This window comes from Arachis ipaensis, chromosome B1 (genome assembly GCF_059453495.1).
Source record: "Arachis ipaensis isolate K30076 ecotype BB chromosome B1, ASM5945349v1, whole genome shotgun sequence".
Classification (NCBI taxonomy): Eukaryota; Viridiplantae; Streptophyta; class Magnoliopsida; order Fabales; family Fabaceae; genus Arachis; species Arachis ipaensis.
Window position 1 is genome coordinate 90,290,582 of NC_142436.1, and position 16,539 is coordinate 90,307,120.

Sequence of the window (16,539 nt, forward strand, 5' to 3'; positions counted from 1 at the left end):
TTGGCATCTATAGGAACTTAGAATTTAGATAGTGTTATTGATTCTCCTAGTTCAGTATGTTGATTCTTGACACAGCTACTTTATGAGTCTTGGCCATGGCCCTAAGCACTTTGTTTTCCAGTATTACCACCAGATACATAAATGCCATAGACACATAACTGGGTGAACCTTTTCAGATTGTGACTCAGCTTTGCTAGAGTCCCCAATTAGAGGTGTCCAGGGTTCTTAAGCACACTCTTCTTTTTAGCTTTGGACCTCGACTTTAACCGCTCAGTCTCAAGTTTTCACTTGACACCTTCACGCCACAAGCACATGGTTAGGGACAGCTTGGTTTAGCAGCTTAGGCCAGGATTTTATTCCTTTAGGCCCTCCTATCCACTGATGCTCAAAGCCTTGGATCCTTTTTATCCTTGCCTTTTGGTTTTAAGGACTATTGGCTTTTTTTCTCTTTCCTTTTGGTTTAAAGAGCTTTTGGCTTTTTCTGCTTGCTTTTTCTTTTTCTTTCTCTTTTTTTTTTTCTTTTTTTTTCGCCATTTTTCTTTTCTTTTTTTTTCGCAAGCTTTTGTATCCACTGCTTTTTCTTGCTTTAAGAATCAATTTTATGATTTTTCAGATTATCAATAACATTTCTCCTTTTCATCATTCTTTCAAGAGCCAACATATTTAACATTGATAAACAACAATATCAATAGACATATGCACTGTTCAAGCATTCATTCAGAAAACAAAAAGTATTATCACCACATCAAAATAATTAAACTAATTTCAAGGATGAATTCAAAATTCATGTACTTCTTGTTCTTTTGTTATTAAAGCATTTTTCATTTAAGAAAGGTGATGGATTCATAGGACATTCATAACTTTAAGGCATAGACACTTAAATACTAATGATCATGTAATAAGACACAAACATAAACATAAAGCATAGTAAACGAAAAACAGAGAAAAATAAATAGACAAAGAGATTAAGGAACAGGTCCACCTTAGTGAGGGTGGCGTCTTCCTCTTCTTGAAGAACCAATGGTGCTCTTGAGCTCCTCTATGTCTCTTCCTTATCTTTGTTGCTCCTCCCTCATAGCTCTTTGATCTTCTCTAATCTCATGGAGAATGATGGAGTGCTCTTGGTGTTCCATCCTTAGTTGTCCCATGTTGGAACTTAATTCTCCTAGGGAGGTGTTGATTTGCTCCCAATAGTTTTGTGGAGGGAAATGCATCCCTTGACGCATCTCAGGGATTTCATGGTGAGGAATTTCCTCATGCTCTTGTTGAGGTCCATGATCTCTTGTTTGCTCCATCCTTTTCTTAGTGATGGGCTTGTCCTTTTCAATGAGGATGTCTCCCTCTATGTCAATTCCAGCCAAATTGCAGAGGTGGCAAATGAGGTGAGGAAAGGCTAACCTTGCCAAAGTGGAGGACTTGTCAGCCACCTTGTAGAGTTCTTGAGGTATAATCTCATGAACTTCCACTTCCTCCTCAATCAAGATACTATGGATCATGATGGCCTGGTCTACAGTAACTTCAGACCGGTTGCTAGTAGGAATAATTGAGTGTTGGATGAACTCCAACCATCCTCTAGCTACAGGCTTAAGGTCCGGTCTTCTCAATTAAACCGGCTTGCCTCTTGAGTCAACTTTCCATTGAGCTCCTTCCACACATATGTCCATGAGGACTTGGTCCAATCTTTGATCAAAGTTGACCCTTCTAGTGTAGGGGCGTGCGTTTTCTTGCATCATTGGCAAGTTGAATGCCAACCTTACATTTTTCGGACTGAAATCTAAGTATTTCCCCCGAACCATTGTAAGCCAATTCTTTGGATTCGGGTTCCTACTTTGATCATGGTTCCTAGTGATCCATGCATTTGCATAGAACTCTTGAACCATTAAGATCCCGACTTGTTGAATAGGATTAGAGAGAACTTCCCATCCTCTTCTTCTAATCTCTTGTCGGATCTCCAGATATTCACTCTTTTTGAGCTTAAAAGGGACCTCAGAGATCACCTTTTTCTTGGCCACAACTTCATAGAAGTGGTCTTGATGGACCTTTGAGATGAATCTCTCCATCTCCCATGACTCAGAGGTGAAAGCAATTGCCTTTCCTTTCCTCTTTCTTGAGGTTTCTCTAGCCTTAGGTGCCATTAATGTTATGGAAAAACAAAAAGCAATGCTTTTGCCACACCAAACTTAAAAGGTTTGCTCGTCCCCGAGCAAAAGAAGAAAGGAAGTAGTAGAAGAAGAAGAAAATGGAGGAGATGGAGGGAGAAGGTGTATTCGGCCAAGGGGGAGGAGGGGTGGTTGTAATGTGTGAAAATGGAGTAGTGTTGAGGGGTTTATATAGGGGTGGGGTGGAGGGTAGGTTTCGGCCATTAGGGTTAGATTTGGGAGGGAAAAGAATTTGAATTTTGGAGGTAGGTGGGGTTTAGGGTATTTAGGGAAGATGTATGGAGGTGATTGGTGAAGGGTATTTGGGGAAGAGGGTTATGAAAAGGTGTGAAGAGGAGAGAAGAAGAGGTGGGGTAGGTGGGAATCCTGTGGGGTCCACAGATCTAGAGGGGTCAAGGACTTAACATCCCTGCTCCATTTAGGCGTGTAAAACGCCCTTAGAATGCATGTCTGGCGTTAAACGCCAGCTTGCTGCTTGTTTTTGGCATTTAACGCCAATTCCATGCTCTGTTCTGGCGTTAAACGCCAGTCTGGTGCTTGTTTCTGGCGTTTAACGCCAGCTTGATGCTTCTTTCTGGCGTTAAACGCCAGTTTGATGCTTCTTACTGGCGTTTAAATGCCAGTAAGCTCTTCCTCTAAGGTGAGCTGCTTTTAATGCTGTTTTTCATTCTGTTTTTGATTTTTCAGTAGTTTTTGTGACTCCACATGATCATCAACCTAAAAAAACATAAAATAACAATAGAAAATAAATAGATATAATTAAATAACATTGGGTTGCCTCCCAACAAGCGCTTCTTTAATGTCAATAGCTTGATAGTGAGCTCTCATGGAGCCTCACAGATGTTCAGAGCATTGTTGGGACCTCCCAACACCAAACTTAGAGTTTGAATGTGGGGGTTCAACACCAAACTTAGAGTTTGGTTGTGGCCTCCCAACACCAAACTTAGAGTTTGACTGTGGGGGCTTTAGTTGACTCTGCAGTGAGAGAAGCTTTCATGCCTCCTCTCCATGGTTACAGAAGGAGAACCTTGAGTCTTAAATACAAGGTAGTCCACATTTAGTTGAAGGACCAACTCTCTTCTGTCCACATCAATCACAGCTTTTCCTGTGGCTAGGAAGGGTCTTCCAAGGATGATGGATTCATCCTCATCCTTCCCAGTGTCTAGGATTATGAAATCAGTAGGGATGTAAAGGCCTTCAACCTTTACTAACAATTCCTCTACTAATCCATAAGCCTGTTTCATTGATTTGTCTTCCATCTCTAGTGAAATTCTTGCAGCTTGTACCTCATAGATTCTCAGTTTCCCTATTACAGAGAGTGGCATGTGGTTTATCCCTGACCCAAGGTCACACAGAGCCTTCAAAAAGGTCATGGTGCCTATGGTACAAGGTATGAAGAAATTTCTGGGATCCGGTTTCTTCTGAGGCAATGTCTGCCTTATCAATGCACTTAGTTCATTGGTGAACAAGGGGGGTTCATCCTCCCAAGTATCATTACCAAATAAACTGGCATTCAACTTCATGATGGCTCCTAGATATTTAGCAACCTACTCTTCAATGATGTCTTCATCATCTTCAGAGGAAGAATAGTCATCAGAGCTTATGAATGGTAAAAAGAGGTTTAATGGAATCTGTATGGTCTTTAGATGAGCCTCAGATTCCTTTGGTTCCTCAAAGGGAAACTCCTTATTGGTCAGTGAATGTCCCAGGAGGTCGTCCTCACTAGGATTCACGTCCTTCTCCTCCTCTCTGGGTTCGGCGACACCAAGTAAGGTTATGGCCTTGCACTCTCTTTTTGGATTCTCTTCTGTATTGCTTGGGAGAGTACTAGGAGGAGTTTCAGTGACTCTTTTACTCAGCTGGCCCACTTGTGCCTCCAAATTTCTAATGGAAGACCTTATTTCATTCATGAAACTTAGAGTGGCCTTAGATAGATCAGAGACTATATTTGCTAAGCTAGATAGACTCTGCTCAGAATTCTCTGTCTGTTGCTCAGTGGATAATAGAAAAGGCTTGCTATTGCTAAACCTATTTCTTCCACCATTATTAAAGCCTTGTTGAGGCTTTTGTTGATCCTTCCATGAGAAATTTGGATGATTTCTCCATGAGGGATTATAGGTGTTTCCATAGGGTTCACCCATGTAATTCACCTCTGCTATTGCAGGGTTCTCAGGATCATAAGCTTCTTCTTCAGAAGATGCCTCGTTAGTACTGTTGGATGCGGTTCGCAATCCATTCAGACTCTGAGAAATCATATTGACTTGCTGAGTCAATATTTTATTCTGAGCCAATATGGCATTCAGAGTATCAATTTCAAGAACTCCCTTCCTCTGAGGCGTCCCATTACTCAGAGGATTCCTTTCAAAAGTGTACATGAACTGGTTATTTACAACCATGTCAATGAGTTCCTGAGCTTCTGTAGGCATTTTCTTTAGGTGAATAGATCCACCTGCAGAATGGTCCAATGACATCTTAGATAATTCAGACAGACCATCATAGAATATATCCAGGATGGTCCATTCCGAAAGCATGTCAGAAGGACACTTTTTGGTCAGTTGCTTGTATCTTTCCCAAGCTTCATAGAGGGATTCACCTTCTTTCTATTTGAAGGTTTGAACATCCACTCTAAGCTTGCTAAGCTTTTGAGGAGGAAAGAACTTGGCTAAGAAAGTTGTGACCAGCTTATCCTAAGAGTTCAGGCTATCTTTAGGTTGAGAGTCCAACCATATTCTAGCTCTGTCTCTTACAGCAAATGGGAAAAGCATAAGCCTCTAGACCTCAGGATCAACCCCATTGGTCTTAACAGTATCATAGATTTGCAAAAATTCAGTTAAGAAATGAAAAGGATCTTTTGATGGAAGTCCATGAAACTTGCAATTCTGTTGCATCAGAGAAACTAATTGAGGCTTTAGCTCAAAATTGTTTGCTCCAATGGCAGGGATTGAGATGCTTCTTCCATGTAAGTTGGAATTTGGTGCAGTAAAGTCACCAAGCATCTTCCTTGCATCTCCACCATTGTTATTATTTTCGGCCATGTCCCCTTCTTTTTCGAAAAGTTCTGTCAGATTTTCTCCAGAGAGTTGTGCTTTAGCTTCCCTTAGCTTCCTCTTCAGAGTCCTTTCAGGTTCAGGATCAGCTTCAACAAGAATGTTCTTATCCTTGTTCCTGCTCATATGAAAAAGAAGAGAACAGAAAAAAAAATATGGAATCCTCTATGTCACAGTATAGAGATTCCTTATATGAGTATAAGAAGAGAAGAATAGAAGAAGGAAAAGATAAGAATTCGAACACAGATGAGAAGAGTGGGTTCGAATTTTTGAGTGACAGACGGGTGTTAGTAGATAAATAAATAAATAGAAGGAGATGAGAGAGGGAAGAATTCGAAAATAAAATAAAATAAAATAAAAATATTTTTCTTTTTAATTTAAAATTTGAAGTTAAAATTCAAAAATTTTAAAAAGAAAAATGAAATTAAATTAAATTAGAATTTTAAAATAAATAGTTAATTAAAAACGAATTTTGAAAAAGTGGGGAAGAGTTTTCGAAAATTAGAGAGGGAAAATTAGTTAGGTAGTTTTGAAAAAGATAAGAATCAAACAAAAAGATAGGATTAATTTGAAAAAGATTTGAAAAATAATTTTAAAAAGATAAGAGGTTAGAAAAGATTTTGAAATTGATTTTGAAAAAGATGTGATTGACATTGAAAAAGATATGATTGAAAATCATTTTGAAAAAGATTTGAATTGGAAATTAAAAAGATTTGATTTTTGAAAATTAAAGTTGATTACTTGACTAACAAGAAACTAAAAGATAAAATTTTAAAATTTAAAGATTGAACCTTTCTTAATAGGCAAGTAACAAACTTTAAAATTTTTGAATTTAAAATCTAGTAATGAATTCGAAAATATGAAACAAAAATAAGAAAAAGATTTTGAAAATCAATTTGAAATTTTCGAAAATATGAAAGAAAAAATGAAAAAGATTTGATTTTTGAAAAAAAGATTTGAAAAAGATAGAATTTTTAAATTGAAAATTTGATTTGACTCATAAGAAACAACTAAATTTTTAAAACTTTTGACTAAATCAAATCAAATTTTCGAAAATTATGAGTGAAATAAGGGAAAAATATTTTTTTATTTTTGAATTTTTAATGAAGAAAGAGAAAAACAACAAAAAGACTCAAAACATGAAAATTATGAATCAAAACACATAATGCATGCAAGAACAATTTGAATGTCAAGATGAATACCAAAAACACTTTGAATGTCAAGATGAACATCAAGAACATGTTTTTAAAAATTTTTAAGAAAAGAAATACATGCAAGACACCAAACTTAGAAATTTTCAATGTTTAGACACTAACAAATTGAAAATGCATATAAAAAATAAGAAAAGACACAAAACATAAAAATGCAAAGATCAAACAAAGGAGATCATCAAGAACAACTTGAAGATCATGAAGAACATATGATGAATTTTCGAAAATTAAAGAAAATTATAAGAATATGCAATTGACACCAAACTTAAGAATTGACACTATACTCAAACAAGAAACACAAAATTATTTTTGGTTTTTTATGATTTTATTAAAATTTTTGGTATTTTTTGAAAATTATTTGGAAAAAGAAAAATAAGGATTTCAAAATTTCTAATGAGAATGTCAGGAATCATGCAATGTTAGTCTAAAGCTCCAGTCCAGGAATTAGACATGGCTTACTAGCCAGCCAAGCTTTCAGTGAAAGCTCCGGTCCAAAACACTAGACATGGCCAATGGCCAGCTAAGCTTTAGCATACATAGTTCAAGCATGTGTAGAGGAAGCCTCAGTCCAAAAGAATTTAGACATGGCTTTACAGCCAGCCAGGCTTCAACATGTTATCTTGAAACTCTAGAATTCATTCTTAAAAATTCTGAAGAACATAGAATAATTTAATTTTTATTATTATTTTTTTTTTGAAAATTTTTCGAAAATAAAAGAATAAAAACAAAAAGCTTAAAATTAAAATAAAATTACCTAATCTGAGCAACAAGATGAACCGTCAGTTGTCCAAACTCGAACAATCCCCGGCAACGGCGCCAAAAACTTGGTGCACGAAATCGTGATCGTTCATTCCTTAGTAACGGTGCCAAAAACTTAATACGCACGTTCATAATTTTAGTTCTTTGTCACAAATTCGCACAACTAACCAGCAAGTGCACTGGGTCGTCCAAGTAATAAACCTTACGTGAGTAAGGGTCGATCCCACGGAGATTGTCGGTTTGAAGCAAGCTATGGTCACCTTGTAAATCTCAGTCAGGCGGATTCAACTGGTTATGGAGATTTGATAGTTAAAATATAATTAAAATATAAAATAGGATAGAAATACTTATGTAATTCATTGGTGAGAATTTCAGATAAGCATATGGAGATGCTTTTGTTCCTTCTGAACTTCTGCTTTCCTACTGTCTTCATCCAATCCTTCATACTCCTTTCCATGGCAAGCTGTATGTTGGGCATCACCGTTGTCAATGGCTACATCCCGTCCTGTCAGTGAAAATGGTCCAAATGCGCTGTCACCGCACGGCTAATCATCTGTCGGTTCTAGATCATGCTGGAATATGATTCAGTAATCCTTTTGCGTCTATCACTACGCCCAGCACTCGCGAGTTTGAAGCTCGTCACAGCCATCCCTTCCCAGATCATACTCGGAATACCACAGACAAGGTTTAGACTTTCCGGATCTCAAGAATGGCCACCAATAATTCTAGCCTATACTACGAAGATTCTGATCGTAGATCAGGAGGCTAAGAGATATGCATCCAAGCTTGTTTGCATGTAGAACGGAAGTATTTGTCAGGCACGCGTTCATAAGTGAGAATGATGATGAGCGTCACATAATCATCACATTCATCATGTTCTTTTGTGTGAATGAATATCTTAGAGAAGAAATAGGCTTGAATTGAATAGAAAAATAATAGTACTTTGTATTAATTCATGAGGAACAGCAGAGCTCCACACCTTAATCTATGGGTGTAGAAACTCTACCGTTGAAAATACATAAGTGAAAATAGGGTAGACATGGCTGAGTGGCCAGCCTCCCATGGAGGTCTAAAGATCTCAAATGATCAAAAGATGATCTCGAAAATGATCCAAAGATTCTCAGATACAATAGTAAAAAGTTCTATTTATACTAAACTAGTTACTAGGGTTTACAGAGATAGGTAAATGATGTAGAAATCCACTTCTGGGCCCACTTGGTGTGTGCTTGGGCTGAGCATTGAGCTTTCATGTGTAGAGACTCTTTTTGGAGTTTAACGCCAGGTTGTAGCCTGTTTCTGGCGTTTAACTCTGATTTGCAACCTGTTTCTGGCGTTTAACTCCAGAATAGGGCAGAGAACTGGCATTCTGCCTCATCTAAACTCAGACAAAGTATGAACTATTATATATTGCTGAAAAGCCCTGGATGTCTACTTTCCAACGCAATTGAGAGTGCGCCATTTAGACTCTTGTAGCTTCAAAAAATCCACTTTAAGTGCAAGGAGGTCAGAATCCAACAGCATCTGCAGTCCTTCTTCAGCCTCTGAATCTGATTTTTGCTCAAGTCCCTCAATTTCAGCCAGAAATTACCTGAAATTACAGAAAAATACAAAAACTCATAGTAAAGTCCAGAAATATGATTTTTATTTAAAAACTAATAAAAATATACTAAAAACTAACTAAATCATACTAAAAACTATGTAAAAATAATGCCAAAAAGCGTATAAATTATCCGCTCATCACATACCAAATCAAATTTAAATTTCTCCACGCACAAAAACAGAAACATAATAAAAATATAATCCATATGTGGATAATCATTCATGAATTCTTAACAAAATAGGAGACAATGCTAGCTACTGTATTATCATATATGAGAAGCATAAACAACAAGCTTGAACAACAGAAATCACTAAATAGAAATTTTCATTGAAATGTAAACATTTTCAAGAACACCCACACCTCGTAATCGGCTAGGCAGTGCACACACGAGACACATCTTCGACAATACCCATGGTGCCGTGGGTAGGGCAACTTGTGGACCGACAAACTGCGGGCTGTCCAAGATCCGACGGTTTCACCTCCACCCACCGCTACTCGAATATCTCTCTAAAGACCTCTCTGCACCTTTCGACTACCTTAGAAGCACGTATAATTTCAAAAAATTCAACTCCCTTTCATATATGCTCTTCATCTTCCTTATTACACAGTAGAAGCATCGCACACGTAATCGGCTTCAGCGTCGCCCTCCGTTGCAGCCCTAGTCAGAGTCTCCATTCCATCGATGCAGTGGCCAATCCAGAAGAAATCCATCATTCCCACCCAGAGTAGAGCAGTCAGATTTTCTGCTTTTACTCAGCAATATAGGAACCACTTTTCAGGCCGGTCAAAGTAATATAAAAAGGACACAGTCGGTAGCTCCAACATTGACGCATGCTTGTAGACAATGTCGGAACTCGCTGCATCCAAAAACACCTTGCAAGTCGCATGCATGTTGAACAGATCCTGAATCGAATTCGATGCAACCTTCGTGGCAATTCTCACTCATATGTCACGAGGAAGAAGATTAATCGGACATTCATACTCAATGGCTACGTTCCTTTTCTTTTTGTTCTTTCTATTCTTTCTATTCTTCTTGGATGTTTCAGCCATTTGCAAGAACTTTAGGGGAGGATTATTGGAGAATATCAAGAGGAGAGATGACCACTCACGATGCATTCTGTTTTTTCCTATTATATCTTTTTAAATTTTAATATACTGGCATTAGGGGGTTCAGTGCCGCATACGTTTCCCTAGACTTTTTCTTTCTTTACCGATGCTTCTAGGTAAGACCAGATATGAAACGAATGAAATATTATATTATTATATTTAAAGCATAGCGTAATATTATATTAAATTAAAAATGAGCAATATCTATCCTATTTAACTTCTTCTATGAACACGAATACGAAGGAAATGGTTTAAACCAATTTTAATATACTTCAACTACTTTGGTTTTACATAATATTTTAATTATTATATCATGCAATAATTTAATGCTTCTATTCGATTGTTCATCTACCAAATGGTTTAAACCAATTTTAATGTTCTATTGTTCATATTTTAATTGTTTATTTTAGAGTAAAGTATCATTTTTGTCCCCAATGTTTAGGGTAAATTCTATTTGTGTCCCTAACGTTTAAATCGTCCTATTTGTATCCCTAACGTTTGTAAAAGTGATTCAATGTTATCCTGCTGTCAATTACACATCATGAGCGCTTTAGTTTGAGTTTTAAAAATCTCTTCTTGAAGTTAGAATACAAATGTCTGGGATAGAATTAATGATCTACTCCGAAAAATAGCTCATCAAATGTTGAAACTAATTCCTACAACATTTACATAATTCACTTTTCTAGGGGACATAATTGAATCTAAACACAAATAGTGGGTATAATATTAAAATCAAACACACCCAAGTAAGACCTAATTGAGAATGAATACATCCAAGTGAGAATAATTGAAAAATATAATCTGATTTGTTAGTATAATTGATAGTAGGATAACATTGAATCACTTTTATAAACGTTAAGGATACAAATAGGATGATTTAAACGTTAGGGACACAAATAGGACTTACCCTAAAGGTTGGGGACAAAAACGATACTTTACTCTTTATTTTAATTACTCATGAAATAACTTTTATGTTTTGCTTTTTTTGTTCACAGTAGTGAGGATTTTTTTTTTTTTGTCAAGTGAAGTCACAATATCTCTTTTTATTCGTATAGTAAAGGGAGCCATACTAAAGGATTAGTATATTTTTAACAACATTATTAATAACCCAATCCATGAGCCTAACATTCGTTTCAGAAAAAACATACATCTCCATGTCCAAAAACAAATGATACTATACAAGTCCATTATTTTTTTCAGATAGGTATTGGCTGCAACAAACTCCAACCCAACTGTGTGCCAGCATGACCCGTCCGACCCAAAATATCTTCTACCACTCCTTCGTTAGTGGCTCGCCCACCATCTCCATGTCGCTTCGATCCTTCGTCGCTGATCCTCTCTGGCAAAGCTAAACATCTGCCCAAACCACCACTCCTTGTTATCCATTGGGAATCGAGTCCCGTTCTAGTGATGACACTAATGTCTCGTCATCCTCCGAACGCATGCATCATGGCAGATACGCCATTTAGAGAGTAGGCAACTTTGCACCGCGATTCCACGGGGGGAAACTTCCTGCAACTCGAACTGCATACACAGCATTATGGTGAGTGACAGAATCGTAAGCATCAAAGCGTTTATTCTATGTGACAAACGACATCCATGACATATCTCCTTCCCATCCCAACTTCATCGTCATTTAGTTTAACGTAAAATAGAATACTTAACTATAATTAATTTTAACTTACAAATTCATAAATTTTTACTATATTAACCCAGATAGATTTTAGATCTAACAACAATAACCACCAAGAAATCAAATTTTCTAAAGTGACCCCTCTGACACAATACCTGCAAAAGGTATTCACTAGTCAATCAAAATAAACAAGTTTCAGGTTGATCTCCACCGTCGAATTAGAAAACAAATCAAATCCAATGGCTCTCCACTAAATATGCACCGGCCAGCAAAAGTTAAACCCTATTCACACCAGTTATCCAAAGACGTCTGGCTCATCGAATCCGTGCCCAAGATTTTGAAGGTCATGAAAATAGTGAGTGAGCAGTCAGAGTGAGAAATAAGAGAAAATTTCATTCTCCTTTTTATGCAGAGTAGCTATATTATCAATTTTTCATTCGTTCACTGTTAGATCAGTTCAAAACTTGGGCTGCAAATTCGTCTCATCGAGCTCTTCATTTTGTACGGTTAAACTGTTGATTCAAGGTCTGTAGTGGGAGAAATCACTGTTGCATAATAGCTCTAATTTTGGGTATTTTTCATCTGTTTTTTAAGTTTTGATACTTTGGTATTTTTGCTAGTTATATGCACAATTTGTGTTTTGTCTAAGACTCTCTTCTATCTTATATTTGATTATAGTGAAGCTATTTCTTTGATCTAAACGAGTTGTGATTTTACCTCTCATATTGAAAAAATTTTTTACGTTAAAATCTTAGTGTGTTCTTACTTCTTAATATTGCTTTACTTAATATATTTGCTTGTTAATAATTACTATTATATTGTGTTTGGAGTGTTTCTATATTGTTCTTGTATTTGATATTTATATGAGTTTCATTGCTAAGCTCTATCACTTCCAAGGGTCCATTATTTCGATGGCCCATTAAAGGCCTAAATCTCTTCGTCGTAAAGAGGGAAAAATCCGACCAAAATGAAAAGGAGCCCCCTTTTAGTGACCAAATCCTCCCGTATTAAGAAAGAATTCCACTCTGATTCTCCATATTAGATTAATTAATGGTCTAGTCCTAGCCACCGGACAAATATAAAAGGGTAAACGACCAAAACTATTTTTTATTTTTTAAAACGATAAAATATCCCCACCTTTATAACAACAAAAATGTCATTAAAATTTATAAAATGCAACAAAATTAACTAAAAATATTTTTTTATAAGTGTTAAATAATTTTTGTATTTAACAAATTATTCATGTATTTGATCCAAAAATTTGTAAAAATATTTAGATGAATATTTAAAATGTACATATAAAAAATTAGAACAAATTTGATCTCTAAATTTTTTTTATTTTTTAAAATTATTCTTGGTGGTTGACAAAAAAATCTCAAAAATAAAATCACTTAACATAAAATTACCAGATTTTAAGAATAAAAATATCTTATTTTTTTAATTATACTTGCAAAAAACTACGTCAAAATCTAATGTTTAAATGTGAATGTACAATTAATGTTAAGTATTTTTATCGTATTTTAAAATATTTTAAATATATTTTATTAATACAAATAAAAAATATTTTTGTTAGTGTCTTCAAACGTCATAAACGAGTCGAAAAAAAAAAGAAAAAAAGAAAAAACAAACGTCATAGACGAATTTGGTAGTTCACTAAATATAAAATAGAGTGAAGGGTATTTATAAATTTGATTAATTAATATTATTAATATTATTGATATTATTATTAATATTATTAATATTAATAAACGGTTACTAACCGTTTAGTACCATTTAGTTGAAGGGACACAACCTTTTTAAAGATTGTATATGTTCAAAACATTGTGTTTATTGGCTAAAGGGACACAACTCTTTAAGGATTGTGTATGTTCAAAATATTGTATCTATTGGTAATAGAAAAGACACAACCATTTGTATACGTAACTAATCATAATTGCTACGTGCAATATGTATAAATAAGTCCTTGTCCACTATTTCAAATATACAAGTACTAAGTGTACATTTTAATCAACTATTAAGAGATTTTCTTTGTTCAAGAGAGTTGAGAATTTCTTACTATTGCTAATTAAGAAATTCTTAGGTTTCATTGTATCCTGTGAGAGTATTGTCATCAACCTTATAGCAACTAAGTGTGGGGACAAATATCTCTCTAAAGAAAGCGATCTAATCGTGCCTTGAAACCACTACACAAATATAAGATTTTGTCATCTTCTCATACCATATACCCAACAATTTTAGAGAGATATTGGTTGAAGATGGCACAAGATCAAAACACCACGTTCAAGGTCATGAATCAAGAGTTTTTCAAGTCAGATCACTTAGAAGGAACGAACTTCAATCATTGGAAGGACAAAATGATGTTTCTTCTTTCAGTTCTCAATCTTGCATATGTGATTGACCCAAAGGCTACATCAATTACCGATGCCGCTAAAAATATCACACCGAAAGAGAAAGAAAAGATTGTTCAATTGAAGAAGAAACGTGATGAAGATACTTTTGCATGTCGAGGTCATATTCTCAACATTTTATCCGACCGACTCTATGATTTCTACATGTCAATTCAATTACCATTGGAGATTTAGAAATCTTTGGAAGAAAAGTACGATACTAAACAACAAGGAACAGATAAGTTTATTATGATAAAATATTTTGAATTTATTATGAATGATATTATGGATCAAATTCATGAATTACAAATCCTTGTAAGTAGACTTCATGATCTACAAGTGGTGATCCTTGAATCATTACAAGGTGAAGAATATTTTTTTAATGAATTTGATAACTTTTGTAAATTACATAGTATTGTGCATGAATCTTCCACTCCATATATTCCGTAACAAAATGGTTTGGCGGAAAGGAAAAACCGTACCTTAGTGGATATGGTTAATTCAATGTTACTAAATGCAAAATTGTCTAACAATTTGTGGGTGAAGTATTATTGATATCATGTCATATCCATAATAAGATACCATCAAGACAAAAAAGATTTTTCCTTATGAAATTTGGAAAGGAAGAAAACCTAATTTAAATTATCTTAAAGTGTGGGGGTGTTTAGCCTTTTATCGAGTTCCTGATCAAAAGAAAACCAAATTGGGGCCAAGAGCCATAAAAAGGACTTTTATAGGATATGCTCAAAATTCTAAAGCATATAGAATATTAGACTTAGTGTCTAATGTAGTTGTTGAATCAAGAGAAGTATAATTTATTGAAAATAAATTTATCAATTATTCAACTTCTAATTTAGAATATCCCCAAAATGATACTAATGTTTCATAAGAAATATATATGGAGCAACCGGAAAGCTATGTGCTACCTGGAAATAAAAAGAAAGTTTTCAAATTAATTAAGTCTTTGTATGGGCTAAAACAAGCGCCTAAACAATGGGATGAGAAGTTTGACTCATTGGTGTTATCAAATGGCTTCTCACATAATAGTGCGGATAAATGTATTTACTCAAAATTTACTAAAGATTATAGAGTAATCATTCGTTTATATGTTGATGATATGTTAATCATCGGAACAAATTTAGAAGGAATTCGTATAACAAAGTAGTATCTAACTTCTAAATTCAAGATGAAGGATTTGAATGAAATTGATACAATATTAGGCATAAAGGTGCATAAAAATGAAGTTGGCTTTACTTTAAGTCAATCTCATTATATCAAAAAGGTATTGAAAAAGTTTGATCATCTCACAATTAAAGAATCCAATACACCCTATGTTCCTAATCTTAAATTAGAAGGAAACATGGGAAGGCCTATAGCACAATTAGAATATGCTAGTGCTATAAGAAGTTTAATGTATGCAATGCATTGTACTAGAGCTGATATAGTATTTGCTGTGTGCAAATTATCAAGGTTTACAGGAAAGCCTAGAAATCAACATTGGAAAGCTATAACAAGAGTTCTTGGTTATCTCAAGAAAATCATAAACTTGGGATTACATTATAGTGATTATCCCGCAGTTTTAGAAGGTTATTACGACGCAAGTTGGATTACAAATCTTAGTGACAACAAATCCACTTCAGGATGGATTTTCACCATAGATGGTGGAGCAATAAGTTGGGCCTCAAAGAAACAAACATGTATTACACATTTTACTATGGAGGCTGAGTTTGTAGCTTTATCAGCCGCAGGTAAAGAAGCGGAATGGTTAAGAAATTTGTTATATGATATAAAGCTGTGGCCACAGCAGACGACAGCCATTTCAATCTTCTGTGATAGTGAATCAACCATGTCTCAGGCATATAATAAGGTTTATAATGGAAAGTCTAGACATATAAGTTTGAGACATGAGTTTGTGAGGCAACTAATAGATGATGGTGTAGTTACCATCACTTATGTAAGATCTCAAGGAAATTTAGCAGACCCTTTGACTAAAGGTTTGTCAAGGGATAAAATCAAAGAGACTACTACTAAAATGGGATTAAAACCTATTATTGCTAAATGATGGGAACCCAACCTTATTCAAGGTTTAATGGGTAATAACAAGTTATTTAGCAGTTGGAGCACTAAGGTATAGGATTTAGTGCTATTTACAATAAATTAGGAGGGTGAGTTTAAACTCTTAATGGAATGATAATATTATCTATCAAAATATTCCACCTATATGAATATAAGAGTGGTGCCGCTCTAATCGAGAATTTTAGAGGTTTTATTCTCGTAAATATTCATGAAACCAGGATGAGCACAAGGCCATATAATTGCTTAAAATTGTAAACTCTTGAACTTGGAGGGTATAAGTAATGTGTGTGATTTTTGGTACTAGCATATGGAGTATAGGTTTAATCGATTAGACACCTATTACTTCGTTAGAACTTTAAAATTTACACTAAAAGAATGTTTAATCTTAGTGACACATTCTTTATGCATATACTTGTATGACATTTAAATTTTGTAAATAGTGGGGGATTGAAGGATATTTACAAATTTGATTAATTAATATTACTAATATTATTGATATTATTATTAATATTATTAATATTAATAAACGGTTACTAACCGTTTAGTACCATTTGGTTGAA

At 34.9% G+C, this 16,539-nt stretch overlaps 1 pseudogene; it reads left to right on the forward strand.

Moving 5' to 3' along the window:
* Positions 1-15,263: 15,263 nt before the first annotated feature.
* Positions 15,264-15,965, forward strand: LOC148577430 (secreted RxLR effector protein 161 pseudogene; annotated as a pseudogene).
* The last annotated feature ends 574 nt before the right edge of the window (positions 15,966-16,539 follow it).